Source organism: Panthera pardus, unplaced genomic scaffold, assembly GCF_024362965.1.
Source record: "Panthera pardus isolate Hobbes unplaced genomic scaffold, ASM2436296v1 HiC_scaffold_21, whole genome shotgun sequence".
NCBI lineage: Eukaryota > Metazoa > Chordata > Mammalia > Carnivora > Felidae > Panthera > Panthera pardus.
In genome coordinates, this window is record NW_026526777.1 from 14,273,157 (window position 1) to 14,297,507 (window position 24,351).

The window sequence follows — 24,351 nt, forward strand, 5'->3', positions numbered from 1 at the left end:
TCTATTTCGGATTATATGTCTCTCTCTCTCTCTCTCTCTCTCTCTCTCTTGTTTTGTTTTCTTTTGTTTTGTTTTGTTTTGTTTTGTTTTGCATACCAATAGGAATGGGCTGAATAACAGTTGGGTTGACTCTGGTTCCAAAGAGTTTGAACTATTTTATGCATCGTTTATTAGAATATATTTCAAGATTACTGGTGATGAATAGAGAGACACCATTTTATTTCTATATTTTTTTAAGCTGGTAAAAAATAAAGAATGAATTTTAAAAAGAAAAGAAAGTTTCTGTTTCTCATAACTAATGAATATTAGGTCAGGATTTACAACAATCATTTTATTTTTTAATTTAAAAAAGAAGAATTAGCCTTTTTCCCCAAACTTAAATGGTACTTAGACCTTCTGAGAAGCAACATGTGTTTTTATACTAATAATATATAGATGAATATATAGAAAATATGTTGTTTTTAAGATGTGCTTCTAGATTCTTGTTCATTTTATATTGCTGAGTCAGTGTTATTTTTTTCCCCTTTAACAGAATTATTATTATTCTCAGTTGATTGTTTCAGATGTACATTTTCAAATTTTGCATGTGGTGTCTCTGAAGACTTAATTTTTATTTAGATGAAAATGGCAATCGGAATATTGATCAGAACTACCGCCCTTAGATTTACACTTGCTCAAATTTTAACAGGATAACTGACCGCAGACCATTGCCTCCATGACTTCCCATTGCTAGTGCACTAGCTGCTGTGTTTAACATCCCCAAGCAAGCAATACAGCTTTAAAGTACAACGTTGTACAAAGTAAACTCAACTGAGAACCCACTAGCTTGCCTAAGTTAGGCAGTCAAGAACTGTCAAACATGTAAGTTGACCATCAGTGATAGTCAAAGGAAAACCAATACACTTACCCCTAAGAATGTGAGATCCTAAAATTGTAACCATAATCAGGATAAAAGGTACATGTATCAATTACAAATAACTATGGATGAAATATTTATGGAAATAAAATGAGCAGGCAGCAGATCACTATTGGCATTAATAGGCAAAGTTTAATAAAAGCCAGATAATCATCAGAAATGAGAAATATGATTATTAAAGAGGTAATCAGCGAAATGGAGATATGTCCACGAAATAGACCAGAATATAGCATAAAAACACAAGGAGTTGGAAAAATGAAAGAGTGGTTAAGAGACCCAGAAAAAAAGTCTAAGATATGTTTAATCAGAGTCTTTGATAAAGAATATAAAAATGCTTAAAAAAAGGGAAAAAAAGCATGGTATTTAAAGAGATACTGGCTAAGAATTCCCCAAACTGACAAATGTTACAGATCACAGCTGCACATACAGAAAGCACAACTAATACTAAGTGGAATAAATAAACATAAACCCATACCTAGTAGTATATACTGTAGTACACCAAAAATAAAAGAAGATCTGAAAAGAATCCAGAAAGAAAGGATAAATTGTCTACTAAGGAATGCTAGCTATCCATCAGATTTCTTGGCAGCAACAATGAAACTAGAACACAATGGACTAAGTGAACATAGATTGGCAGCCTAGAAGAACACCTTTCCTGTGTGAACTTGAAGTAAACACATTTTCAGATGTTCAAAAACGAAGGACATTTACTACCAACAGACCTTGGCTAGAAGAATTTTTAAAAGATGTGTTTCCAAAAAAGGATCTCCCCAGGAAAGTCTGAGATGCAGGAATGAATGCAGAGCCAATAAACTGGTAAAGATTTAGGTAAATGTAAACAACCCTTGTCTATGTAAAGTGATAATAACAATGATGTGTGATTCATGAGGCTTTTCAAAAGACGATCTAAAATAGTGGGCATCAAGAGCATGTTAAACTGGCAGGAAGCAGATGAGTCGTTGCATGGGCCTGGGACGAGGGCCAGGGAGGCACTGGAGAGAAGGTTACCAGAGGGCATAAAGAAACTGTTGGGGTGATGAGTATCTTTGTTGTCTTGACTGTGACGATGGTTTCACATGTATATACCTATGTCAGAGCTTATCCAATTGTACATTTAACTGTGCATTTTGCTTATGTCAACTACACCTCAACAAAGATCTTCTCTAAGAAATTTTAAATAAAATTCCCTCTTGGCTTTCCATATCATTTCAAAGTCTTTATGTTGGCCATCAAGGCCATCTGTGATCAGGCCCAGCCCTTCGTTGCTTCCTCCCTGTCATCTTCTCCCACTTTACTTAGTCTTACTCTTCTACTCCTGCACGGTGGTCTTCATCCTGTTCCCCCAGCTTCCTGTTCCCCTAGCACATGGACCCCACTCAAGCCTCAGAGCCCTAGCACGTGCTGTTTGTTCCCTCTCCCTGCAGCTATCTTTATAGCTTCCCATCTCCGTCAAGTCTGTCTCCTCAGTGTGAAAAAAGCTCTGTCCACGGGGACCATTAGACTCTGCTTAATCTGTCTCCTGATTGTCCCTGTTCCCCTTCTCTTTAAGCTTCATGACGGCAGGCCTTTGCTTTTCATACTGGTGTATCCCCAATACCAAAAACAATGCCTGATGCATGGACAATAAATATTCGTTACAGGGGCGCCTAGGTGGCTCAGTCGGTTAAGCGTCCGACTTCGGCTCAGGTCATGATCCCCTGGTTCATGGGTTCGAGCCCCTCGTTGGGCTGTGTGCTGACAGCTCAGAGCCTGGAGTCTGCTTCGGATTCTCTGTCTCCCTGTCTCTGTCCCTCCCCCACTTGTGCTCTCTCTCTCTCTCTCTCTCTCTCTCTCTCAAAAATAAATAAATAAACTTAAAAAAATATATATGGAAGCAAGCTAAGAAGATGATGTAAAAAAATTATTCGTTACATAAAATACTTGTAGAATGAATTTAAAATTGAATCCGCAGCAGTAAAGTGCTCTGATTGAGTCCACGGAGGGGCCTCTACAGTTAGAGGGCCTACCTTCTTGTTCCCACTTCTCCACTCACCAGCTGGGTGATCCTGAGCAAAATCCTTAACCTCTCTGTCCCTCAGTTTACTTATCTGTGAAACAGAGAAGATGGCAGTACATGCCCCATAACATTGTTGTGAGAAATAGATGAGTCAATGCCTGTAAGGCATTTAAAATGGAAGAGCTCAGATGTTAGCTTATTTATATATATTTTTCCATGTTTCTTTCTTTTTTTTTTTTTTTTTATTTATTTTTGGGACAGAGAGAGACAGAGCATGAACGGGGGAGGGGCAGAGAGAGAGGGAGACACAGAATCAGAAACAGGCTCCAGGCTCCGAGCCATCAGCCCAGAGCCTGACGCGGGGCTCGAACTCACAGACCGCGAGATCGTGACCTGGCTGAAGTCGGACGCTTAACCGACTGCGCCACCCAGGCGCCCCTCCATGTTTCTTTCTTGAAAGCCATTTTCTTTCCAAGTGTGGTATTGTTACTTCCACATGCGTGTTTCCTAAGCACTTGTTAAATTTTATGTTTTTATTATATTTTTCTTGTACCTAGTTTAGAATGTCAAATCATTTCTATAAGACTTATAACAACGGACAGCAGGCCCGAGACCTGTCCTTCCCTGTTGTCCGAGTTTACCCTGCAGAAGAAAACACGTCCAACCCTTTTAGCCATTTCTTCTAGTATCAACCTAAATTACATGCTTATATTACTATTTCTTGAAGTTCGTAGTTTGATACTACCTACTGACTTCCTGCTGTATGCCTTACACACGCACACACACGCACGCACACAGTGTCTTCATTTCTCTCTCTCTCTCTAGCAGCTATATCATAATCGTCCGACCAAATCAATATTCACTGTTTGCATTCATGTGATTATGTATGTAAATATTATTCATAGATGTATAATTTTCCTGTTGTCACGGAGATAGCTGTCTTGTTTTTCATTGCTTTGTTTTCTATGTGCCTCACCCCAGTTCATCAACCACCACAAAGCAGTGTGGCTCCTCTCAGTTCTTTTTCGTGGTGGCATCCCTCTTGGAGCTGTTCATTTCTCAATCGATTCTGAACTGTTTGCCGTCTGGACCTGCTGCACAGCTGATATCCTGTGATCTCTCTTCGTTACCGCCCTGGGGATTTCCCTCGACTCTCCGACATGGGATTTCCCTGTTCCCTGGGTCCCATGCCATGATTTCTCCTGAGCTTTCTGAGAAAGAGAACAGTCGTGGTTAAATCTGTGCGACTTTGTGTGTCTAAAAATCTGTTTATTCTAGTCTTACACTGATTGATTCAGCTGGTAATTGAATTCTGATTTGAGAACCATTTTTGCCCCAGGATTTTGAAGGCATTACTCTAGTGCCTGTAGTTCTCGATGGTTTCCATTTTCTCTGCTCTCTTGCGATTTGGATGTTGGAGTGCCCTCCAATGATCCTCCAATTTTTCTTAACTTCTCTTTTATATATTGTTGTCTTCAAAGATTTCTGGGCAATTTTATCAATGTTATATCCCAAACCTTTTATTGATTAAAAAAAAAAAATTCCCTTACACTTTTCATTTCCAAGAGCTCACCTTGTTTCCTTGAACATTCATTTCATATATCCTCCGTGTCTTGTTTTGTGGATGCGGTATATTTTCTTGTGTCTCTAAGAGTAACATTTGTGCTCGGCACAGGGCAGTTTGTAAAGGTGAAATCAGCCCAAGGAGAGAAAGACTCACTCAAGTTTAATTTTTGTTACCAGTTTTATTAAGCGCAAGGCACAAAATTCTTCACCTTCCTTATTTACATGTGTTTTTCTCCGTTTCTTTCTTGAAAGCCATTTTCTTTCTAGTATTTTTAATATCGTCTTGACTTTTCTTACCCCTTTTGGATGACTGACTGCACTTCCCTTTCTCAACTTGTGGAAAATATAAAGGTTAGAAGAGAGAACTGCAAGGCATTAAATCAATAAATTTTAGGATCATTTCCTCGCAAAACATAGCAGGCAGGTGCGAAAAGATAAATGCACAAGTGGTCTGCCGTTAATGACTCAAAGCTGAGATTCTGAGGCAGGCTCCTGGGGTGGGCAGTCCTCGCGGACGCTCTGAATGAATCCAGGGCCGTGCAGTGATGGCTGTCGCCTGTGGGGTGTACTACCTCTCACCCTCAGCTCCGCAGGAGAATCTTCAAGACCTCCATAGCGGGGTATAATGCGATTCGGTAGTGTTCCAGGTATCCAGTTTACCCTGTCTCTTTTTTTTTTTTTTGGCCACATCCACTTTACTGTTCATCTAGGCTCTTTCAGTCGGTGATGGGCACAGGGCAGTTGTGTCTCTTCCAACTCTGAGACTTCTTTTATGGCTAACAGTACCCAAGAGGTGACAACCTATTAAAGTCTCCTTTAAACAACCAACGTACTTCAATAATTCCAGTCAGTTCTCTCAGGAAGCCCTACCTCATCGGCAGTGGACTCTGTCACCGTATCCTGCGCTTCTTCCTCCCGAAAGGGCAGTGTTCCTCTGGGTTCCCCAACTGGCTTCACACTCTTCACCCATCGCTCCCGAGCTTCAGCCGCCATCAGCAGTGCTCGGCATAACATGCCATTAATCATATCCACAGTTATTAATGAAATACAAATGTTTGTTGTAAACATCGTTAACATTCTCCATCTTCTCAGTCATGATACTTAATGGGTCCTGGCATCAAACTTTGGACTCATTCTTAACATAGATAATGTAAACTAACTTAAACTCAAATTATAAACAGAGGTATGATATAATCTCATTGATTCAAGCAATATTAGTGCCACTCATCTTCCTTTTAGTTTGCTGCTTCCATTTTTTATTCCCTGGGGGGAAGCCCTTATCCTGGAGCAGGTGTGTCAGACACTGAGTGGTGTGAAAATTTTTCACCATAACATTCTCCTCTTATATTCATTTGCTGTGATCCACCAAGATTTTGCCTCGCAGTGCTTGAGGTTAATGGTTTCCCATCTTGCATTCATCCGTGTTGCTTATATATTTTTGATTATTCCCATCTGACATTTCCATTTCATTAGTTCTAGCCGTCCTTCTATTTCTGAAGAGTTCTCTGTCCATTTTCACGGGGCACCTGGGTGGCTCCATCGGTTAAGCATCTGACTCTTGGTTTTGGCCCATTTCATGATGTCACGGTGCGTGAGGTCGAGCCCCTCATTGGGCTCCGCGCTGACAGCAAGGAGCATGTTTGGAATACTCGTTCTCCCTCTCTCTCTCTCGCTCTCTCTGCCCCTCCTCCACTCATACTCTCTCTCAAAATAAATAAATAAACTTTAAAAAAGTTCTCTATCCATTTTCTTACTGTGGCATTTAGTCTTAAGTTTATTGTATATTATCCCTCATCTAACGTTGAATGAGCGTCTCAGAGTCTCTTCTTTGTGTTGTCATTTTTACATACCCTAAAACCTTTGAAAACACAAAAAAAAACTTAGGGAAACAGAAATTTTTTTTAAAAAATAAATACATGAAAGCAGACACAATTTTAATTTTTTAAAACCACTACTTACTACGTATCACTGTCAATATTTAATAATTAACAGGCATAGTTTTTGAGTGGTCATTGCCTGCAGTAGATTGTTAGCCAAAATGAGACACACACTCACACATATTCACACTCATTCACACACTCAGCTCAACCTTGGGGGCAGTGCATCTAAGTGTTTTATAGAAACACTAGTCGCATCTAGATTTCTTGCTTCAACCCATATCTTTCTCTTTAATTCCAGACTTGGTATCCAAGCCTTCCATTTTTTTAGTTCATTAGTCAAATATAATTTTACACTTCTCAAGGTTAGAAAGTTCTTTTCCTCTGCTTTCACCTCATTTAAAACTCCAATTAAATAATTTCATATTTTCATATTGTTTCTAAAGCTTCCCAAAGCAAAAGTTAGTAAAACATACATTAAGTGATGCCTGATACTAAATGATGTACCATTCTTGAAAATATCTTGCTTTTTTTAAATACTTCTTTATGCTTATGATTAGTCTTTATTATTCTTTTAAAAAAATTTAATGTTTATTTATTTTTGAGAGAGAGACGGAGAGACAGAGCGCAAGCAGGGGAGGGGCAGAGAGAGAGAGGGAGTCACAGAATCGGAAGCAGGCTCCAGGCTCTGAGATGTCAGCACAGAGCTCGATGCAGGTCTCGAACTCATGAGCCTTCGACCTGTGAGATCATAAACTGAGCCAAAGTCGTGTGCCCAACCGACTGAGCCACCCAGGTGCCCCTGTAATTCTAAGACTCCATACAAAAGGATTGATAGACAAAAATTATCAGCAATTTTATTGAATTATTTTGATCATATCAGGGCCTTTCCTTTTAGATCTGGTATCTTTTTTTCTTTAATCTATTCTGATTCTTTACTTACATGATTTTTGTCATTTATTCTTCTGAGGCACAAAGGGCTAAATCATCCAACTGTCTGATATATAATTTGAAATTAAGTAAAAACATTCTTATTGTTATTAAATTCTACTTAATATCTTTAAATGCCTTTTAAAAACATGTGTTAATTCACTTTTACTTAGTTCTTAGTAGCATTACATTATTTATTTACTTAGTGTCAAATAATTTGACAATCCCTGGATGCTGTTGTTCTATTTCTTATGTTAGCAACTAATAGTGAGAAGAAAGAAATCAACCTTTTTTTCTTTGCTGTCCTCTCCCCTAATTAGTAGTAAAGAGTCTCCTAACATGAAAATAATGACAATAGATTTTATCAGAAAAACAACAAATCCCATCACATTCTCTCTCTCTCTCTCTCTCTCTCTCTCTCTCTCTCTCTCTCTCTCTGTCTCACACACACACACACACACACACACACGCACACACACACATTCATGTCAACTGTCTTCCATTAAGTTAGAAGAACATTCTTATTTACTTTAATACAGAGCATATTCATGTTTCCATGATGATACAGATCACTGTATTGTGTTCTAGCTGTAACAAATAGAATTATAGCTGTTCTTTATTTGATCTTCTAAAGATCCAGAGATGTTCAAGGATTGGGTTTTCTCAGTCTTCCCCATCATGTCATCTGGTATTGGAGAAGGAGATCTAATTTGCAACAGATATAAAACTATTTGTCATTTTGCAGGTTTGCCAAAAATAAATTAAACTATTAATCCCTGCATTTTTGAGCAGCTGTTAATAAATTGGGACAGGATAACTGTTCATTAGAGTGCTTGTTAATGACGTGGACTATATTTATTCAGTGTGCTCTTCACAGAAATGTATCGACAAAATTAAATACGTTAACAAAAGTAAATGATGCTTCATTTTAATTTTTAAGATGAGAAGTTGCCTATCCTATGTTAACAAATCTAGGATTTTAAAACAAATCCTTCTTTGTCATATTAAATCAATGATTCAACACCATATTTTGAAGCAAGTTATATCACTCAGCATTTCAGGTTTGATGTACCTTACGTTTATATGTCCAAAATAATGGTTTGAAACTGCTTTTAAATACTAATTTTAAAAGTAAAATGTCTATTATGTTATCATTTTTTTTCTTTACAAACTAAAATTAACATTACATTTCATTGTTTTAAAAAAGTATACCCAATCCTACACCTAGAAGTGTATTTTGGAATTGTTAATTCATTCATATGTATGCATGAATGAACAGGTAGAATATTTTTACATATTCTCTTTAATAAGAATGTATACATTCCAAAATTGTTCAATTGGAATATATTTAATTGCATATGTGTTCTAATTTAAATCTTTAATAGCTTTTAGGTATAGATATTTATAGTAGAATAATTGGAAATATACCACATATACAACATAAAATGATTTTCAAGGAATTTAATCCGTTTTATGCTATATGGTCAAATTATTATATTGTATTAAAAAAGGCACTATTCTTAAATTGCCAGTTCTCATGCCTCCTGTCCTTTTGGCATCTAGAAGTTCTGACCTTCCTTGCCAAAATTTTACACTAATGATTATGGATACTTATTTTAAATTGTGATTATACTAAATAAAGTTACTTATCAGCCAATTAGAATTTTGAGAGATTGCTTTTCAGTGTAATATGAGTAATCCACACTGGTAAAAAAGGGATTTGCCATTTGGAAATATGTAATATGTCCACTGTATGGTAAATAAAAAAGCAATCAAGTACTTCCCGGTAAAACATGCATGACAATGGCCCCTCTTTCTTTAAATCTGGTGGATCAATTGGATGATTTCAAATGACTAAAAGTATACGCAGCCTCTCATCTCTAGAACAACAGTTGAATTTGGCCATGGTCACTAATAACGGAAAATAGCATGTGAAACCATTCCAGTGACCTGGACAAATAAATTTGTCTTGTGGAGTCCCGTTTCCTTCAGACAGGTGTCTGTTTCACAGTTGGCACTCTGCAAATTGGTCCTGTGATTAAATGGGCATGGACACAAAACTAACCTTTAACTCCCAAAGATGGTTCCCCTAGGAAATCATGAAGATACAACCATTTGTATCTCTACTGCCGCATGGATTATAACTTCATTACGAGTACATTTGAGGATCTGCTCATCCGATGTGTTTATGTGCCAGAATACAACCCAAAACAACAAGTATTCCTAGTTGATTAGTAAAAGAATTACTGTGAAGGTTAATATTTTAAATCAGCAATACCATAAACAACAGCTACTGCCTCATAATCCGTACCTTACAAGCCTCCAGAATGAGCCTAGTAGATTCATCTGCCACACTGAAAACACAGCGAATTTAAAAATGCTATTTCAGGAGCACCTGGGTGGCGCAGTGGGTTAAGTGTCCGACTTCAGCTCAGGTCATGATCTCTCAGTTCATGGGTTCAAGCCCCTCGTTGGGCTGTGTGCTGACAGCTCAGAGCCTGGAGCCTGTTTCAGATTCTGTGTCTCCTTCTCTCTCTGCCCCTCCTCCACTCACACTCCGTCTCCATCTCTCTCTCAAAAAATGAGTCAACATTTAAAAAAAAAAATTTAATGATACTTTATGTCTATAGAAAAGAAATTATATCAACTCTTGAATTGTGATATATGTAACTGCTTATAACATAACAGGGATCATCCTGAAATCTAAAAAAGTCAGTGCATATATAAGTAATTGGAATGTTTTATTTAATGTTCTATAAAAATATTCAAATATGAAACATTTAACTGTCACTTGTTTTAGCTGATTTTAACTACTGAGGCAACTTAAAAATAAATACAAAAATCTCAAAACAATGTCTCATAGAGTTAGATCTATGTTTTCAAAAGAATCCCCTTGTTTATAATCAGTATTTTTTCCTTGCTCTTTCTCTTCAGAAATATTTTTTCATCACTCTGTAGTGATTTGTTTGTATGCCAAGATATTGTTGTGAATTTACCTTTGTTTACTTCATATACTTCTGATCAATTCCAACTCATGCCCAATTATATTACACTAAATTAACATAATTCAACAGATGTTGATATTTAAATGTTTTCTGGCATTCAAATCTTGGACAGCTGTCTTTGAGCTTGGGGAAAAGGCAAACATTTAGAGTTAAATGCTGAACATATGCTTAAATTACTAATTAGAAAGATGGAATAAAAACTATGCATTATCCTTTCTAAGGACAATAAACCTCAGATAGGGATTTCTGTAATCTTTTTACATCAAGTTACAGTCCAGAGGTGTACTCAGACTAGACGACATAGACTTCATGGGTAACTTAATTTAATTTCAAGTTTGATCACTTAAAAATTATGGAGAGTGTCACTAAGATTTGAAAAAAACTAGAATGACTTCATACTGGCAGTTTTAAGAATTGAAAGAATGCCTTTCACTTACAACGCGAGGATGGTAAAAACAGTTTTTAACAGTATTTTATTGTGGAAAATCAATCATATGCAGAAATACAGAGAAAAACAGAAACTCAATGTGTGTCTCTCTCAACTGGCTTAGATAATTCTCTGTGTGGCTTATCTTGTTTCGTCTATATCCCTGCCCACTCCTTCCTCCAACCCCATAGCCCATCCATCATATTATTCCAACCAAAATATATCAGTATGTTTCTCTAAAAAGAACAACCTCTTTTAAACAAAAAGAAACCACAGTACCAATATCACATCTATTGTAAAAGCACTAATTTCTTAATGTATATGAAGATACACAGTTGATATTCACATTTCCCCAATTATTTTATAATCTTTTATCTTATACATTGTGTAAACTTGGATCAAAATGAGGTCTATCTCTTGTAACTGGTTGGTACACATCTCTGAAGTTCCCTTTGATTTGTAAATATCCCCTCCCTCAGCATTAGTTTTTTCCTTGAGAGTTTTTCATTGCAGAAATCAGTTTGTTCTGCAAAGTTCGTCTCCTCTGAGGACTGTTGTTGATTTCATCCACGTTGTGTCATTGCACATATTCTTGCCCCTTGTGTTTCCTGTAATTGACATTTAAATCTAGAGAATTGATTATATTCAGGTTGTTTTGTTTGTGTGTTTTGTTTTGTTTGGGACAAGACTGTTTCAGAACTTCTCTCACTCCATGTCTCTTTCTGTGATTGATTAGCCACAGTGATCCCAGATCCATTCATTAAGGGTTACAGAATGGTGAGATGTTAATTCTGTCATTTTACTTTTGCTTATTGGTTCGATTACTTCTGTTAAAAACCGCCTCCCCACCCCCCCTTCAACTACTTGATTACTTTGAGGCACAGATCATGCAGGAAATGCAAGATAAATACTTGATCTCTTCCCTTTAGTTATTAGTTTTCAAAATTAATTGGTTCCTTACATTTTCTAAAAGTGACCAGTGAAACTTTGTTCTGTTTTGTTTTTAACTCATTTATTTAAGCACATTTGATATGTTTCAATTCATTAGTTATTATCCTAATTGATGTTAAAATTGGCCCGTCTTTGAGCAATGGAAGATTCTTTATCCTAGTTCCTGAGTCTGTTTCCTGTCTACTAGTCTTTGCTTTTTTGCCATCTGCTACGTTTACATTTTCAAGGCTACCTTGGACCTTTTCTGGCCTACACCAAGAATCAGCCAATTCTTTAAGAACAGAAATAGATTCAGAAACTACAGTCTGGATGTTAGAGGTATTATTATTTCTAGCCCTTTTCAGTGAAATAAGTTAGGAGTAAAATAAATAAATAAATGAATAAATAAACAAATAAATAAAAATTTAAAAAAACCATATTGCCTCATTCTGATAGTCCCGGGTAAAATTCAAGACTTCAGTATTTTTGTACTTTCCATCACTGATTTTAATCTTGTTTTTCAACATTGAAAATACTACCTCTCAATAACACCATAATAATTACATTTGAGCCCTGAACCATGTGAGGAGGTTAGGGGCACCAACACCCTGTGCAGCCAAAAATTCTTTAGTAAGTTTTGATTCCCCAAAACTTAACTACTTACAGTCTACTGTTGACCAGAAGCCTTACTGATGACAGAAACAGTCGCTTAACACGTACTTGGTATGCTCCATGTATCATATATACCGTATTCCTATAATAATGTAAGCTAAAGAAAAAATGTTAAGAAAATCATAAGGCAGAGAAAAATACATTTATAATACTGTACTGTGTTTATTGGGAAAAAATCCCGTATAAGTGGACCCATGCAGTTCAAACCCATGTTATTCAAGGGTCGGCTGTCTTCATTTTATCTATCTCCTCATACACATATAGCAGTCTCAAAATCACCATATCATCATGACCACCAAATAAAATACTCTGTAAGGAGAGTTTAAATTTATTCTTTTTTTTTTCTGTTTGTTTTGTACTTAGTATATATTTCGCTAGGAATATATAGTCAATTCCTGTTTTTTAAAGTCACTTGAAATAGTTTGTAAGTATAGATACACCAATGTATAATTAGCTTCTTTTGTTCCATTTTAATATTGAGACTGCTTTTTTAAATATATTTAATTTTGTTTTATCATGACAAAAAATGGTTACAGGTTCTGTAATCAAATCTCCACACACACAAAATTATTTTCAAAGAAGTCTAGCCTGTACCCTGTGGCCTCAACAGGGGTGGGTAGCTATTGTTCTGTTTTGTTCTCTATTTATGGTTTATCTTTCCATTGGCTCTTTGTTTTTTTCCACTTTTAGGATAAGCAAGTATACTTCGCTCCTTCTCTGTTTTTCCTTTTCCTTGCTGTTACTCGCACCCTGGTAAACCATTTGAAACTCAGAAGTTTTTTTTTTTTCCTAGTATTTACATTTACGTTAATACGTTGGGCAGAGGAGGCTATTTGCTGTTGGTTCTCTACTGTGACCTTTATTGAAGTTGACTAGTAACCTCTTCTGCCCTTCTCATTCCTCTCCCAAGCATTGGATTTGAAGTAAATGATACTCTGCTAATACCTATAGTCAGTCAGCAAATTCCTTCTATTTTTCCTATATACTCTTCATTTCTTTCCGTTTTTCAGTGGGTGTGCTCCGTGTACATTGCCTGAAACATACAACCATTCGATCCTGTGCTGTCTCCTTAGTTTCAATTTTAGTTTTAGTTCTAGTTCAGTTCATTTAGCATTAATTCTACAAATAAATATAATGTTAATGATCCTCATCAGATGGGAAGTCAGTGTTTCTCTATTCTTTTTGTTTTACTCTGGAAGAGCTCATGGGAACAATATTCCTTGAGCTCCTGCAAGTTATTAAGGGGTTGTCCATGACCTGTATATGTAAAGGTCACTTTGGCCAGATTTATAATCCATGGTTCAGATCCTCTTCCTTAATAAACAGGTTGCCCCATTGTCTATATAAAACATAGTTTTCAATGCTTGATAGAGTCTGTTGTTTTTTGTTTTTTTTTTTTTTCCACAGGTACAGTGCTCAATGATACTTTCCTTTTCTTTAATGCCCAAGAGTTTGACTAGACCGTATTCTGATATTGGTCATTCTAGGTGTTTTTTTGTTTTGTTCTGTTTTTCCCAAGGATGAAGTGTGCTCTTCCCATAGGTAGTTGTTGTTATTCTTGAGATAAATTTTAAGATTTCCTCCAGTTATAATTTTTCATATTTATTTTGTTTCATTGCTTGGGCTTTGCTTCAGAAGTTTCTCTTACATATATATTGGATCTTCTTTGCCTATCTTCTGTAGTTATCACTTACCTGAAACGTTTTATCTCTTATTGCCAGTGTTTTTATGCTTTGCATTTTCTATTTCTCATTACTTTCTCCTATTCTCCCCCATCCTATTTATTCACTCCTGTGTTCTAGTTTCATTTCTGAAATGATTTCTAATTGTTTTCTTGAAGCTGTCTTGTTGTCAGGGGTTATGGTTATACTGCATGTTATTATGTAAATTCAAAAAAATAGGGTTCCTGCCACCATATTTCTAGAATATCCTGATTATGACTTTTTTCTTAGAATTACAGGATTCCAGGACTTCTTCATAACATACATATTTTTAAGTGGCAAATAAGTGATTGAAGTGATAAGTGGTCAGGGCTGCATTTCTCTAGCAGATCCATTGAGCAGGTCATGCTTTTCTAGTCTTTTAGAATAGTATTGTCCATGTTTCTTTAAAAAAATGTGGTTTCATGCACTACTTCCACACATATTTAAGGAGTTTTTTTACCAAATGTATAAAAGGCACTGGTCTAGATAATGTGTTTGGAACCCACATACTGGATACAATCTCTGCATTCCAGGATCTTACATCTTAGTCAGGAAACCCTGGACACCATCCATTATTCCTTGTATTCTTTCACTCTTGTCCCCTTCATTCATTCTCATAACGTAGCCAGAATGACATTTGGAAAACCCAAATCTGTTTGTGTGTACTTAAAAATTATTAATGACTCCTTGTACACTGTTCATAGGTTTTTAATTGGTGCAGCAACTATGGAAAACAGTGTGGAAGATCTTCAAAAAATTAAAAATAGAATTACCATATAATCTCACTTCACTTCTGGGAATATATCCAAAAGAAACAAAAACACTGACTCAAAAAGATACCTGCATCCTCTGCCCTGTTTGTAGAAGCATTATTTATAATAGCAAAGACATGGAAACAAACTAAATGCCCATCAATGAGTGAATGGATAAATAATTGTGCATCTGTATGCACAATGGATTATGTAGTCATGGGGGAAAGGAAAGAGCAAGTCCTGCCAAGATGGATGGACCTTAAAGCCATTATGCTAATTGAAATAAGTCAGACAAAAAATACTGTATGGTCTCACTTAAATGTGAAATTGAAAGAAAGAAAGAAAGAAAGAAAGAAAGAAAGAAAGAAAAAGAAAGAAAAGAAAACTCATAGAGAAAGAGATCAGACTTATAGTTACCAAAGGCAGAGGGTGGGGAAGGTGGTCAAAAGATAACAAACTTCCAATTATAAGTAAGTTCTAGGGATAGAATGTACAACATGATGACCACAGCTAACACAGCTGTATGACATATAGGAAAGCTGTTAAGAGAGTAAATCTTAAGAATTCTCATCACAAAGAGAAAAGTTTTTTTTCCTTTTTTCTTTTTTTTTGTTTTCTTTTTATTGTAACCATGAAAAGTTGGATGTTAGCTGAAGCTACTATCATGCTGTATACCTTAAACTAATATAATTATGTATGTCAATTATTTCTCAATAAAAGTGTAAAAAAAAAAAAACATGCACACACTGATGGCTTCCCATTGCCTTTAGGATCAAGTCCTAAACATGACTTGCAAGGCTTTTCTTGTTCTACCACCCTCACTATTCCAGCCTCATCTCCAAATACTCCCCACCTTGAACACTATTTAGCAGCTGCAGTGGACTTGTTTTAGTTCCTCAAATAAACTATGCCCTGTCTGCAGTAGAATTTAAGACCTATGCAAAGGATACAAAGTACTGTGGGAAATCAGCTTGACAACCTATGATTTGATATTCTGTGTTCTGTTGTATTAGCATAAATGACACATTTGTATGTTTGTTTATAGAATATATTTAGACCTTATTAGCTAATGATAAATCTATTATATTTCCTTATTTAAATATGTTCTGGTCCACAGAGTTTCTCTACTTCTTTAAGCTTATGACTGGGGGAGGAAAGGTGCAGAATTAATACAGTGTTCAGTTCGCCATATACAAATTCCCTTTGTCTGTGGGAAATTGTAGTTAAGACTTACTGAGAACATACTGTGAGCCACACACTCATTTGGCCCTCATATCAACTCTTTGAGGTTGGTTCTATTATTACCTCCTTTTTTTCAGATGGGAAAGGCAAGGCATAAAAATTAAGTAACCCACCCAGGTTCACCCAGGTTGTTAAATGGGGAAACAGCAACTGAACTTCATCTCTTTTGACTCCCAAATCCCACACTCTTAACCACTGTGCTGTATTGCCTCTCATGATAAGTGGATAATATGGGTAATAAGGACCAAAGACAGAGAATTTAAAGCATACTACCTAAAATTGGAGAAAACAAATTGCCCATCATTTTTACAGTTAACTACCGTAATAGCTAAGATTTCCTGAGTGTTAACAAAGCGTTTATTTTATCTCATTTAATTTCCAAAATTACCCTGTTAAGTAGATATTGTTGGTATTCGCATTTTACACGTGAGGAAATGGGTCAAATAACTTTTCATAGGCCAAATGCCAGAGGACTGACAAAGTGCTCTGTTTTGAAGTTAATCTTTGTTAGGGTATGTTCCCATTGGCATTTAAAGATAGTAGATCTGAATTACCAAAATGAGAAAGGTCAAAGATCTTGATGGCATAACTCATCCTGAATATAAGCTAATGCACTCCCAACTTTTCAAGTACAGTATTTCAATTGCATTGAATTGAATTGAACTGAAATGAATTGAATTGAATTGAATTGAATTGAATTGAATTGAATTAGGTGAATCCTGAAGTACTCTTTCTCTTGATTATTGAATATTCACATACATACAGCAGCACAAGCCTCCTGGTACCTTACCTAGCTATTACAGTATATTTCACCGTCCAGTAAACATTTGCTAACAAGTGTGTAAAACTTTTATGTCCACATTGTTCATTCATCTGTCAAAAACTATCATGGAAGAGAAGGAACCCAAAGCATTCTTTTCATAAAGTTACACTTAGCGACTTAAGCAAAATGTAAAATTATGTAAAAACAGAAACACTTTTATATCAAGGTGCCCGCCTGTGCTTTAAAAAGCTGACTTACACGTATGGGTTTGATTTTTCACATATTTATATCCCAAAGTCCAAGATAGGGACTGTGTAGTTTTGTGGTTTTTCTATTCCCATAAGTAAGCATTTATTTATTAGAGAAATTGGAACTTCAATAAAACTATTGATTATCATAAAAACAAGTTACTATCAAAACTCTGGCATGCCTTGTTAAAGTTTATTCAATAATGATTTAAATAAATGGCTGATGTTGGCAAGGCTTGTAAGTGCTAAGGGAAATTTACTTAAAAATATAAATCAGATGTGGGCCCCACTGCATTCAAGGAACATACCGTCTAAGTTGAGTATTGGTTCATATAGATATATACCTGTAGCTTAAAATAGAAAACATTATTTTCTCCAAGGCGTGAGAGATCATTCTGGCAATGCAGTCAGATAAGGCTGCATAAAGGAGGTGCCATTTCAGCTGAGTCACAGATTCCCAATTGAATTCCACAAATAAACAACAATGTAACCTAAATTCAAGTAAGTTTGTATTAAATGGTGACGGCTCTCTGCCAGCTTCCAAAGTAGTAACAGCTCCATATATCTCAGAAGCTTCAAACATTCTGGCCTGTTCTTAAAATATCCAGTCTTTATTACCTCCTCAATATGGAGGTAAAAGTGGAAACCACATCTTCCTTTGCTCTTTAGTGGTCCTACTCCTCAAATGTCATTTACAGCACCTGGAACCATGATATTCCTGTAAGCCCCCTCTCAACGAGTAGTCATGGCACACTTTCCAGAACATCAAAGCAGAGCTCGGTCTTGAGCCCGTATCTGCCAACTCAACCACACAAGTGAATTGTAAACTCTATTGAATGAGCAGAGCCCCTCAACTTCAAAAACTACCTTGGAAATGGATCTACATTTGACTCCAACTCTGCATCAGAGCAGTAACTTTCTGACTGTGGTTGCAAAACAGTCCAAAGCTAGGGGTACAGAGAATTACAGACAGGTGTTTTTCCACTGAATTCACCTATCACGTTAGATAATAAACTGATTAATTTGGTCAAACAGGCCGCTTCATTCTTTTTTTTTCCTAGAGAATTTAAAATCACTGTGAATGGACAGATTCACTGAATTTATTCAAATTTGTTGTGTGCAAGGATGTGTCATCACCTCCCACACCTCCATATGTTCTAGCTCCCCATCTTGTTGAATTGCTCACAGAGCCCCGAAGATGGCCTAAGGTGTGTGCACTTCAGGGCCCCTGTATTCTTTAGATGCCTTCTCTCACCTAGGGGCCTAGGCCTAGCTTTGGAATTCTCTTTGAATATTGAGTTGAAATCATTTTCCCACATGATCGGTAGACTTTAACCCCTAGAAAATGAAAGCCGTATCTTTTTTATTTCTCAATCCTGTTTTATGGCATAGGGCATGGCATGCATTACATTTTCAGTAGACCTTTATTAAATACAGTATAATAAACTAAGTTGACTGAGGTAGTATGGTGTAGGGGGGAAAATGATTCTTTTGAGGCATGCGTGCCTTGGTTCAAATACAATGACTTCATTTTCTGTTTATGTGATCTTTGACAACTAACGGTGTCTCTGGACCTCAGGTGCCTCAGACCATGATGGGTTTTTGTGAGGATTAAAGAAGATAAAGTATGTGAAAATATTTAGCATAACACCTCGTATGTAGTTGGCACTCAATAAGTTTGGATGTTCCTGGTAATTCAGTAATAAATTCTAAGACTTAGGAAACCAACATGTATTCAAAGTAATAAAAAAAAAAAAATAACAAAATATATTCTGGCCTGCCCTTTTAACTCTATCATTCCCTGAAGCTGGTGAAAGAAAGAAATTCAGGACGTCTGGTCCAGAATATTCCCTCAGAACTGAATTTGAAGCCTGGTTTAGAGTCAGAAATAGCAAATAAGAGAATATAGTAAGAAGTCAACTCAACAAACGTATTCATGTGTTACATACTGCACTTGATGAAGTCAATACAAAAATGAGTAATGCATGGGCTTCACTCAAAAAACTTAAGAATATTAGGAATATGCCATAGTTTTATTAATATAAAAATGACAACCGTAACATCTTAAGAAACATTGTATAGTATCATAATCAGAGAAAGAATGTCGGATTGTATCTGAATCTATAGTCTGAATTCCCAGTTCTTTTATATAAGATGCAAGATGTTATCAGGATCAACACGCCAATTTTTTACATATAGACACATATCTTCTTGCATTTAATGGAGATTTTCAGAAGAATCATGTGGGGGGGACACGTGGCTGGCTCAGTCAGTAGAGCATGTGACTCTTGATCTCAGGGTTGTGAGTTCAAGTTCCACATTGGGCATGGAGTCTACTTAATTAAAAAAGAGAAAGAGGGAAGAATCATGTGTATTTTGAGTAACTTTTAATCTCTCCTAAGAGTCAACCCTAGCTTTGTTGTATCATTTTTTAAGGAAATTAGAATAAGTTTATTGCTGAAACTCTGTACTAAATGTCAAAGATAAACAGATTCCAAAAATGTATACTTGTAGCTAGGAAATGAGTAAATTAAATCAATATCCATTTACTAAGTGCCTACTATTTCCTAGGTACTATGGTGTGAAGAATAAAAGAATACTCCAAGATGCCTCAAATATCTTAGATTCTGCTTGGAGAAACAATATCCAAATTTGAACTCAGGAGAAATGAATTTTCCTCAGTTTCCCCAAAGAGGTAGTCTGCTACCCATAACCCTGTGGACTTAATACGTTGTATGGTCATTTCTTGTTCATGCGTTTCCTGCATTAGGATGTGAGCCCCTTGAGGGTAGAAGACACCTTACTCTGGGTTTTTTTTTAGCATCTAGTGGAATACCTGATTCATAGTCAAGTTTCATTCATTGTCAAATGAATGTTTTTAAGTAAATTTAAGTAACACTTCAAGAAAGTGGAAGTGTTATCACAAAAAAAAATGCATGATTGACTGCCAAGTGAAGTGTTAAGGAAAAAGTTTTTACAGTAGTTGGATTTGTTTTAGTTCAGTAAATATTGTGCTTTTCCTGTATGACAGAAGCAAAGTTAGGTTCTGTGAATTACACCTGTTTCTTGGCCTCAGGTTGTCCCTGCATATTTAGCTGCAGGGACAACCTAAATATCCGAAAACAATTTGAGGCCATCCTATGATAAGTGTAACAGCAGAGACAAGCAGAGATTTGTATGAGATATAGAGGAAAAGCTCTTGGAAGGATACTGAGGTAGGGAAAGTTTAGAAATAAGAAAGCACGTCTAGGTTTAAGGGCCCTGGGAGAACTCTGAAGGGAAAAAGATCATACCCTTAAAAATGGGTGGAATTAGGAAACATGGAAAGGAAGATTTTTCCAAGTGGGTAGAATCCATTGCTCTAGTGTTAGCACATATACCTGGCCTTGGTTGACTCGCAGTTCCTTAAAAATATCTGTAGGACTTGGACAGATATGGGAAGCGTAATGCCAGCACCATGAAAGCCCAGATGTAACAGCAGTTATCCCAACCAGATTTTTAGAAACCGTACTGAATGGTTTGCTCTATGAAAAGTTTTAGCTTTCCTGTAGGTGTGAGAATATCCTCACGTACATACCCTCAAAATGTCCTCATAGCTACCTGAGTTGTGTAAGACAGTCACCAACATCTTTTAAACAAAGGTACCCTTTGTTTAGAATGATACAAGAGGTACAAGAAGAAGCTTTTCAAGGAGCTGTTTAGGGATATGGAAGTTGCATTTATTAATACACACAGGACCCATCTCATTAGAATAGCAGACCCTCGGGGCTTTAGATAAAGCACAGAACATACCACAAGGAGGAAGTAAGATTTCTATGAAGTAGGAAATACCAAGTACAAGCCAAGAGAAAATCTGAGACACTGGGCTTCAGATTTGCAAGACTCTCCTGGGTTTTTATTGAGTTTTGAAATGAAACATGAGTACATAGTCTTACATGCTATGGCACATTTAAAGCAAACAGAATCAAACACTAAAGAAAAATTTAACTTTTCTATTAACTACCAAGACAACCTATTTGTGTATTAGAAATAAATAATTATATCCTCATTGTAGCATATTGATAGTGTTTGAATGTCATGAGTTTATAATGTCTTTATTTGGTATCTGTTGAGGAACATCTGACTATATTACACCATGAAGTCCTCTCATCAGTCTCCCTTCACTGTGTGATCCTGGGTAAATTATTTAACTTTTCTGTGCCCTGGGCTTCTTATCTGTAAAGCGGGGATGAAAAAAATAATAATAAATGTAGCAGCTAACAGTTATTGATGGCTTAGTCTGTGCAGGCACTGTGCCTCATGTTTTGCACAAATAATTTGTAAGTAAAATCTTCAGATACACCTTTGAAGTAAGTACTAGTTTAATCACAATTCTTGAAGGTAAAGAAAATGAGGCAAAGAGGGATTAAGTAACACGCCAAAGATTGGTAAAATACTCCTCCAACATTCACAAATAGGGCGACAAGTAGGCTCTTTGAGAGACCTAGAGGCGAGAGGGAAAATGGCGGCCTCAGAGTGTTTCTGGACCACCTGCAGGTTCCCACCACCTCCTCCCTCATGGCAGCTGAGCCACTGGAGCACTGCTGTGGGAGTCAGAACAGCCCTCGACTGGCTGGGCATTACAGCCGGTCCCTGTGCCCCCCAGAAGCCTCCTGGCGCCGCCGTCCCTCCCTCACACTTGCCGCCACTGCTGGGAGCTACGGGAGGGAAGTGCTTCTCATCAGCACCGCACCCAGGCCCATCAGAAGCTCAGAGTAACCTTAGCTCCGTGGCAGCCACCAGCCACTAGTTACTGTAGCAGGGCAAAGCAGACAGGGAAGAAGTAGGTCTGGACTTGACCTCTGACGTGGGGGAAGAGACACTGGCAGGCCAGATCACTGTCCAAGGGGCAGCGTCTCAGACAACAGGTGATCGGAGGTTATCGGACACAGGGTCAAGAACGGTCCCAGCAGGTAATAGGTGAGCAGAGACGGGGGCCAGGCGCAGCTGAGGTTTGGGCAAGGGTCTGCCAGCAGCCTTAGAGATGGCCTCAGTCACCAGGTTGCATTTCAGGGCCAGACTTGGAGCATCTGGGGAGATCCAGGCACGACCTAAATCCATAAGAACTAAGATACCGGACGTTTTATGATGAGTAGGTTAAGTCCAGAAGAAAGCGAGGGCCCAGTTACTGGGACACAAGTACCAAGTTCAGCGCACTGTTTTAAAACATCAACCATCCTTTGCTAAAGTCAGGATTGGGAAAGGGGCTTGAGGCACAAGGTGAAGTCAAATGACCAAAGCCGTAGAGAGAGAAGGCAGCAGAATCAAGAAGTGGTCGAGCGTGATGGACAATACCAAATAAAAAGGGAGCTTCCTGTGCAGGAAGGGGCTTGGAGAGAAAACACCATTAAACACAAGGATATAATGCAGTCTTCGTAGATAAGAAGTACTTATGCTTCATGGTAGTTGATACTGAATGTGCATTTTGGTACAGAAGACTGAGATATTGACGTTAACTCCTTCAGTTTAATCTGTTGAGACATCTTGACATCAAATAAAGGGGAGGAGAGGGTAATTTGGATCTAGAAGAGGAAGCTCACAGAGCGGGATTTTCCAGCCCCGTACTTCTCTCTGCCACCAGATTACTCCTCCGGTGACACTGCAGACCTGCTTCATTTGTGTGCAGCTGATGCCCTGTCCAGGCTTATATTTTTCTAACTGACAGTGAGTGTTCTTGCCAAATGCCAGGGCCCATAGTCACATCTGTTTGTCTCTCCTCCGCAGCTTGTCTGAGGCTGCTTGGGAACACATCTTATCCAGAGGGCAGCTTTAACTAGGCCTAATTCTCTGAAAAGCCTCTATTTGTAAATGCATACAATGAAGAGACAAGTTCTTACTCTTTTCTCTTTAATATTATTGTGTTTCACACTGCCTGCTTCTGTCCCTGTCAGCCCAGGTCGAAAGTCAAGCTTTCAGGCAAGGTGGTTTTCACTGGGATTTTTTTGGTTTTGTTTTTTTTTTTCCTGGTTTTTTACGTTTTTTTTTTTTTTTTTTCCTTCAGATAAAATGTCCAGTTTCCTACCACCACACCATTTAAAGGGATGTTGGGATAAACCAGATAAAGTCCATTTCAAAAGCAAAACAAAACAAAGACTCTCTTTCTGAGCTCTGCTTTTCTAATATTTAATAGGAAAACTTCCAGAATTAGTACATGGGAAACCATGTTTCAGATCATAACTAGGTGACAATACTTAGTAATCCAAAACAAAACAACATTATTCCTTTGTCCCTTCCACTTAAAGACATATTTGTTTATCTCTAATGTTGAAGGTGTCAGTAGTTAGAAAGTTACCAGGTTTTGATTTGTCCCATCTCTTCACTGCAACCAAATACTGTTAATGGAAACAAATATACAGACATAGCTGATTGGTAATTTCCTTGCAGCGCCTTACCAAAAAAATCTTAACATTATTCTTAAGAACTTAGGGTCTTTTCATGGAAAAGTGTATTACCATTCTTCAAAACACCACCACAAAAAACAAAAATTGCCAACTATCACCTTGAGTAGTAAGCCAAGTGTTCTGCTTTGCAAAACCAAATGACTCATTTAGACCAAAGCAACAAGGTTGCCTTTGAGACCTTCATTGATTTCAAATTAAAAGGTAACCGCTATGTTTTACATTAAGAGTGACAACCAAATAACAGAGTAGACCTTACTTAGTGTTATTTGTAGCAACTTCATTGCACCTGTCTGAGGGAAAAGGGGGGCGGACAAGCCTAAATGGGGTAATCTTACTGATCAATAATCCAGATCTCTGAATGTGTTGTAACAGATAGTCAATTCCTGATAGAATTACTGAAATGCAACCAGCTTGTTTTCTTATGGTTCGGGTCTTCAGGTTCAATGTACTGACTTTATTAACTTTAACTTTATTCTCCTTGAATGTTTGTCTGTCTCTTCTCCTGTATGTAGCTCTGCTGAGGGTGGGGAAGAGGAGTTAAATGAAAATTCCCATTTCTTCTGCAAAGATACCCAAAAGGGAATTTGGGCCCAGCAATGAGGAGAAATGTTTAAAAGAAGGAGTTGTTCCTGAGGTTTGTTTTCCACCACGTTTGTAAACAGGCCTTCCTAATAAGTTTTAATAGTGTAAAAAAAAAAAATGATAAAGGTTTCAAGGCAATACTGACATCGGAGAATGATTTTCAAGCAATTGGAAGACTCCTGTTACATGCATTAGTGCGAGAACAATGTAAATGGAGGCCAGCAATGGTAATAGTCACAGTGAGCAGCTACTATGTGTCTAGACCCTCCAGTATTTCTTCTAATTGTTTCTAAAAATGTATT

At 37.2% G+C, this 24,351-nt stretch overlaps 1 protein-coding gene across 2 annotated transcripts in view; it reads left to right on the forward strand.

Moving 5' to 3' along the window:
* GPATCH2 (G-patch domain containing 2) overlaps positions 1–24,351 on the forward strand; it is a 178,566-nt gene that overhangs the window by 134,037 nt on the left and 20,178 nt on the right. The window lies entirely within an intron of this gene.